Source organism: Sinocyclocheilus anshuiensis, unplaced genomic scaffold, assembly GCF_001515605.1.
Source record: "Sinocyclocheilus anshuiensis isolate Anshui unplaced genomic scaffold, SAMN03320099.WGS_v1.1 scaffold1215, whole genome shotgun sequence".
In the NCBI taxonomy this organism is placed as follows: Eukaryota; Metazoa; Chordata; class Actinopteri; order Cypriniformes; family Cyprinidae; genus Sinocyclocheilus; species Sinocyclocheilus anshuiensis.
Genome location: NW_015540933.1, coordinates 107342 through 115588, shown reverse-complemented (window position 1 = coordinate 115588; position 8247 = coordinate 107342).

Genomic DNA, 8247 nt, shown 5'->3' with positions numbered 1-8247 from the left:
CTCTTTCCCTGAGGGTGCTTGCTGATTTAAGAGCATCATCATTATATCATCTATTGTGACACACAATTTAAAAAGCAGAATCACATGAGAATCTGTGCAATCAGTTTCATTATGTGGATGTCTTCATATGTCATTCTGTCAGGAGTGCACATCATTATAGGCACTTGGTATCATTCTTGGTCTGTCCCTATTGTGCCACAAATTATCTCTGTCTGGGTTTGTCTCTCTCTCTTACCTCCTTCCTCCTTAGCTGAGGAGACAGAGAAAACCTTTTCATTACTAATGGGGCTTGAAGACTCTCTTGTCTCAGATCTGTAATGGGATAGCAAAAGACTTTTGATTAAGGCCTTCTTAGCAAGCATTAGCAGTAAAAACGTAACTAAAACCATTAAAGGGTTTTTTAACAGCAGCCATTTAAGCCTAGGAAACAGCCCGGTGCTATCAGAGGTTATGAAAGAGCGGCCGCTTTGATGCTCCATCACGATCAACATTCCTGCAATCAGCTCTGACCTTGATGACAGAGAGAGAGCCGTTTGAGTCTCGCAGACAAACTGCTGCTTCCAAGATGGAGGTTTATTGTTGCCACGGATACAAGCTTAGAATGTGAAGCACAGTAATAAACGGATACAAACAAGCCAGCCAGTAATGATGAATCATCAGAGAGCGGTAACAAGGAGAGGAGGATGGGGTGGATAAGTTAAAGAATGCAGGAAGAATGTTGGAATGGACTGAGAAGAGAGTGAAGGACAGTGGATTGTCTTTCGTAGAGATGGGCGGATGCAGGGAACTCAAGAGAAGATGCTATTATCAATTAAATAATTAGAATATTGTGATATAAATAAACAACATATTTGTATTAGAGATATTTTGGTTATTGGTTGAATTTTTTTTTTTTAATTATTAAATTTAATTGTATATTTTTACATTTAGATTGCCTTCGCAGTCATCTAATGCTCACTTAAAGGAATAGTTCACCCAAAAATGAAAATTCTGTCATCATTTATTCACTTTCAAGTTGCTCCAAACCTGAATGAGTTTCTTTCTTCGGTTGAACAGTATTTTTAAGAATGTTGGTAAACAAGCAGTTGCTGGTAGCCATTGACTTCAATGGTATTTTTTTTTTCCATACAATGGAAGTCAATGGCTACCAGCAACTGTTTAGTTACCATCATTCTTCAAAATACCTTCTTTTGTGTTCAACAGAAGAAAGAAACTTATACAGGTTTGGAACAACTTGAGGGTGAGTAAATGACAGGATTTTCATTTTTGGCTTTAAAGGTATTCTTTAAAAAAAAAATGCTAATAATTTAGTAATACTGTTAAATGTAATCTTTAACCAATCTTATTTTCTTCATACTACATATTATGTTTTGATGCCTAAATTCACTTGTAGTATTTAAAATGACTGAATTTTAATTTTTAGTTTACTTTTTATTTTAATTGATTTTTAGACAAAAATATAAAACTAAAAATTATAGACAAAATATAGTATTAGTACAGAGTAAAAAGTATAGATTTTAATATTAGTTCATATTTTAAAAAAATTGATTAATGAAAAAAAATTAGCCGAAATTTGCATAGTTTTTTACATGTCCCAGTTTGACATTACACTTTGTCCTAACCATATGCAACACAAAAAAAATGAAAAGCCATGGCCATTCCAAAACTCATTGGGCCTCCTGCTTATGAAGTTATCTTTTGAGAAACATGAGATATTACATGACAAATCTAACAGGATTTGTGAAAACAAGGAAAATCATAAAAAGGATGGCATCTAAAGCATCAAGGACATTGTGAAATTGTGAGTGAAATTACGTGTTGTGAGAAACCACAAATAATGTCTTATTTTTAGTGATCTGATTGGCTGTGATTTTATTACGTCACTTTAGCTTTCAAGATGGATGGAAAAAAAATTATTATGGCATTGTTCCTGGTTAGAACACGGTGTTAACATTTTACTGAAAGATTCATACATATGCAAATCACATGTGTCTACGTCATTGTGCATTATCATATCAGGTCATGGTGAGCAATGCTCTCTGTATTTCTTGCCACATCAGTGCATTACATAATTTTCATGATGACATTTGAATTCTATTCATGGAATAGAAAGAGGCTTTGTACGAGCTGAATGCTGTCATTTTACCCATTGAGTCAACACAGTAACATTTATTTATATACATTTTAAGTCTAGGAAAATGAACTGATGTCAAATTATTCTATGATTAGGCTAAGAAAAAGATTTTGACTGATCCTTGTTACCTAAATGTATAATGCAATTCCATGCATTTCACTTTTTTAAGCCACATTTCACAAGTCTTAAGCCAGTGAGTGACATCTCTATAAATGCTACATCAATTACTAATCGCATTCATTCTCGTCTTTGGAAGCAGTGGTTTCCAAAAACAGTTTTTTTTCCGGTTTAGTAAAGCCGGACGTGCTAGCAAGATCACACAATGCCCCTGTGATTTAAAAGTAGTAGCCAAAATAGCTCAGCTCTTAAGAGTCCATTGTGTTGTATCACAAAAGAGTCACAACAAGCAAATAACTCAGACTCTAGTAACGCTACTGTTACGCAATTCCACAAGCATATTAAAGGGGTCCTATTATGCTTTTTCACTTTTTTAATTTTCCGGCTCAAATTGGTATGGCAATATTGACGCCATCCTTCACTAAACTGGAGCAGACGGAACTGCTTTGGCAAGGGGCGGGGCAGTGCTAAACACCGTCTAAGCTGTTTGCCAATCACAATGCACTGGGACAGCTAACCAATCACAACACATTTTGTTTTTCGGAAGGCGGACCTTCATCAAACCTAATCGAGCCGTTTGTGCCAGGCTGGGGAGAAAGGTATTTTAATAATGTAAATTATGTGAAAAATAATGCGTTTTTCGAATCACCAAGCATGAGAGCATGTTCTAGTACACCCCCAAAACAAAATCAAGACTTTGTAAAAGAGCATAATAGGACCCCTTTAACATTCAATAAACATACTGTTGTTGTTTTTTTTACGTACGTACTTTGTAAAACTGAACACAACTGAACAGCATTACTTCCTCATCTAAACTTCCAGTTTAAATAAGAAATTATAATAATAATAATACTAATAAAAACATGGCAAGCATTTGCATGGGGTCTTTGAAAGGAATTTTAAAGTAAGCTCAGTATGCAAATTTAGGGCACAAATGATGTGTAACTGAAAGCCCAATTTGCATAATACATATTTCATATTATATATTCATGGTCTTACCATGAACAATTCCACATCGGTGCATATTATTCTAAAGTAAAAAACAAATGTCTTCTTCCTTCATCAAAATCGAACAACTAGTTCTGCCTTTGAAAGGATTTCCAATTGTCTTATTTTCAATTGATAAAATCATTTCATTGTTACACCCAGAAATGCATTACAAAAGGGTCAGTCTATCTCAAGTTTTACAAATTGTAAAGTTTCTTGACCATTTTTTTATTTTCCCAAGTGATTATTTCTATGTATTAGTATTGCAAAACCACAATTTTTTTTAAAACTTGGTTTAAGCACATTAGCCACCTATGTGTCAAGGCCCATAACAAATTTTAGTTATACAGACATTTGCATTCTTGTCTTGAGCTTCTTGGAACAAAAACAAACTTTTGACCTCCACTCGACCAACTGAAATATTAACCCAGAAGAAAAACGGGTCGTGAATGCCATTTCAAGCATAGGCAAGAAGGTAAAAGTCACTGTATGAAAATAACATAAAGGAGCACAACCAGAAGAGACAGCTGGCATAGTAGCAGAATCACAAGGACAATGCTAATGCTTGTATGAAGCATGCAAAAAATCCTCGTAGCTGCCTCAGCAAAACTGAAGACCGTGAAGGCCAAGGCTGCTCAGGATTGTTGATTCCAAAAGTTGAAGCTCCACTGGCGAAAGACTTGTCTGGCTCCTATTGATCCACGGGATTTCACTGAGCCAATTATCCCTCATTACCCACAGCTCATCACATGCCACTAGTCTGGGAAGATATCCCAATAAAACACTAAAGGCCCTCTCACACTTCCCTTTCTGTACCACTAGCTGATGCAGGCCAATCGATTTCACAGTTATGTTATTTTCCATACAGGTTAGCAAACATTCGCATCCACTTAGTGCACAGTTTGCTGTGGTTCAGTTGCTAGAAAGGAGACATACTAAAATAACATAATTATTGTCTTAACAGATGCAATTAACAAATATTACTACTGCATTATCTCGCCTCTGTGTGCTTTCCATTTTAATATTAGGGTTTATTCAACATCAATACTCCTCTGTGCACTTTAAACACATTTACACTGCTATCTGGTAGATTTTAAGCCTTATGTGGATTTGTGAAACACAACTAGGAACTCTATGGGATTACACTTTGTGCAGCTTTGCTAAACAATAATTATTCCATAATTTTTCACCAACCAAATTGATGTAATTGAGTCTGTCAGGCTTCCTACTCAGCTGTCTAAAGTGGCATAAATACAGTACTTTTATAACCCTGATTGCTCATTTCCATTTTGAATGATCTGATCACAGATGGCTATGCTAAATACACTAAATCGGGGTCTAAAATGTTCTGTGATCTAATCAGTTAAAAACTTGCGACCACATGGCATTTGTAGTGTAAATGTTCATGCATCCCAGACAACCTAAACATTTGATCTACTCACCTGTCAAACAATCATTGCAAAACAATAATGGTTTCAAACTTTGCATAGGGCCTACTGATAAATGTGTGACTCCGCATCAAAGACTGACACGGAAGAGAATAAATTGTTGAATAAAGTTGTTATTTTTGTTTTCTTTGCACACAAAAAGTATTCTTATAGCTTTATAAAATTACGGTTGAACCACTGATGTCACATGGACTATTTTAATGATGTCCTTGCTACCTTTCTGGGCCTTGAACATGGTAGTTGCATTGCTGTCTATGGAAGGTAAGAGAACTCTCGGATTTCATCAAAAATATCTTAATTTGTGTTCCGAAGATGAACGAAGGGCTTATGGGTTTGGAACGACATGACGGTGAGTAATTAATGACAGATTTTTTTTATTTTTGGGTGAACTAACCCTTTAATGCATTTTTTAGATCAACAATAACTACCAAAAGGCTCCCTGAACCCCTGTCAGAACACTACTCATTACATAATAGTCTTGCATATGATGTAAAGGTTTTATAATGAAAATATCCTTTCTTAATTTTAGAAAGCAACTTGTTACACATTTTCCAAACAGAGCTCATGAAATCTGAGAAAACCGGAATCCACACAGGAGGTAAACAAACCAGTCCCAAGCATGCTTAAGATCAATAGCAGATCAGACAGAGGGGACCACCAATGTCTGAAGCAGTAAATAACACTATGCCTCATTGTCTATTGTCATTAAGTCTTATTATCATCATGCAGTGCTGAAGAAAGAGGCAGCATTGACAAGCCTGGGCTTCTTTACAATAATAAGGGAAATTACATCTACACTGGCTTTAAATCGGTTTTCTTTACAGTAAATTTAAATTGGTCGAAATAAGTGCAACGAATTGCTTTGACCAATTTTTCAACAATATTCACAATTTTCTTGGTTATTGGTTGTTTAATGTTGGGTCTACCAAGACCACCATTTCTTCATTCAGCAGGATTACGTCACGAGCGCCACTCTCTGCAGCAGAAGACGAGCGCGAACAAACACGCGTCGCGCAGCGCAGGGAAATAAAGAAAGGGGCGTGTGTGACGCTCACCGCAACGCGCAGAATGCATGCCCTACTACTTGTCCTGCTTGGAGTCGGGGTTGACTGTGATTCAGCTTTTTTAACAATGTACTGAAGATAAAAAAGCATTTTTTTGCGGAAGCTATTGACATCAAGAAGGTACGCCACGCAGTGTAGACTACATGTTATGTGTTTGTTACATTCAGTCGTCATATAGGCTAGATCAGAGGATTTCACATTTTCTGATGCCAAAGTATTACTAAAATATAAAGGCAGTTGTATAGTTTATTTGTGAACCTGGACCACAAAACCAGCCATAATAGTTTTATTATTTTTTTTAGATTTATACATCATCTGAAAGCTGACTAAATAAGCTTTTTTGTTGTTGTTGTTGTTTTTAGGATAGGACAATATTTGGCTGAGATACAACTAGGCTATGTGAAAATCTGGAATCTGAGGGTGCAAAAAAAATCTAAATAGCCTATTGAAGTTGTCCAAATGAAGTTCTTAGCAATGCATATTACTAATCAAAAATTAGGTTTTGCTATAGGTTCGGCAGGAACTTTACAAAATATCTTCATGGAACATGATCTTTATTTAATATCCTAATGATTTTTGGCATTAAAGAAAAATCGATCATTTTGACCCATACAATGTATTATTGGCTATTGCTACAAATATACCCGTGCTGACTGGTTTTGTGGTCCAGGGTCACATTTGTATAAAGACCTATTTATACTGTGTGAAGAAAATATTAAATGTGACATTATAAAGACAAATGTAAATATTGGCTTTTCTATTGATATTACACTAGAGCCAAAGCTAGCCTAAATATTAAAATATTATCTGAAAAAAATATTATTTATATATTTCCGTATGTACTTTGTATTAAGTTGACAGTGCATCTTTTTTTCTACCCACCAGAGCAATGGCATATGTAGGTATAAACAAAATATTTGTAAAAATTCAATTCAGTTGAAATATAGCCTATTGAATAGCAGTTTTACCAAAAGTAACTCAAGGGTTTGTTTCTATGGAAATAAAGCTAGGGAACACGTATGCTGGTTGAAATAAAAGGTGCTGCTTACCTCCGATGTACAGTAAGTTGCTCTGGACAAACCGTTTGCATGTGTAGTTAAGAAGACTTCCCAACCTGGTCGGACAAAAACCCTTCTGAACCGAACAGAGACATTTCTATCAAGTGCAACCTATGTCTAAAGAAAAATGGGCCTCTAATGTAAAGCAATTACTCATTAACATTGCTCACATCCTGTTGGCTTAATAATTGTGTTTGTGCATAGAAAAATCATGCATCACACCTGTCTAATTTGGGGTGGAAATAAATAATAATTTTAGAATTGGCTTGTTGTCCAGAGGTTTTGTTGTTTGGCAATCTTAAACAGCTGATCAAATGTGCAACAAGCGCAGTGCAGTGATTGAGAAGCAGCCTTTCAGTCTAAACCAGGGATGGGCAACTGGCGGCCCGCAGTACGGCCTGCAGTGTCTTTTAGTACGGCCCGCTGGATCATATTAGACTCGGATGATCAATTTTAAAACATTTGAAAAGCAAGTCACGTAAAGATTGCTTTCAGTTTATGATGTTAATACTATCTCCAACCAGGAGAGGGCGCTAGTTTCCAGCAGCTCCCCTATTAATTTCAGCATAGTAGGACGTGCACGCCTTGCACTTGTCTCAAATTTCAAAGGTAAAATTCATAGTCAACAAAAGCTTTTTGCCGGATGCATGACATAAATGTTTTTTTTTTTAGGATTACTGATACTCTAATGTAGTTTGATTTGTATTAGTGATCTATGAGTACCGACTTGGTACCGAAATACCGGGTCTTTTGACAACACTAGTTTGCACTGGACTATGTTCTTATTAGGGTTTCCGCGCGCAACGTCTTCAGTTAAATTGTTTACATTTAAGGTCATGCAAATTCTTCAAACTTCAAAAGGCTACGATTTCACTGAATAAACTTGAGCGCTGCACGTCAGCTTTGTGTACTGCGGTTACAGGGGAAACCACTATATGCGCAGTTCTGAAAGTGAAATTTGCTGGCAGAGAACAAATTTGCTTTTTCAAAAATCCCGTCTGCTATTTTTGCTACATATTTCTAAATGTGAACCAGTGGATCGACAAAAAGATAATGCATTATAAAAATCTAAACAATTAAGACACTAAGATATATTTATATGTTATTTAATATAATAATTCATTGATAATAATTGTTTAAATTAATATAATAATTGATACTTTTGACTCATCCCTTTTCTTAAAAATTGTTTAAAGGCTGAAATGTGAAGTGCAGATATTAAAAAGGTCTTTAAAGGTCTTAAATTAGATTTTTAAAATCCTGCAGATACCAGGTTATTTTATGGTACCATTTGAAATAACGATTTTTGTTTTTTTTAATTAAGCCCTTTTTAACTGTCCTTTTAGGTTGTTTTAGGCTACTAATAAAAAAAGGACCTCTGTATATTTGTTTGTTGCAAATTTACAGACAATGCAATTGAGATGTTTACATTGGCTTGT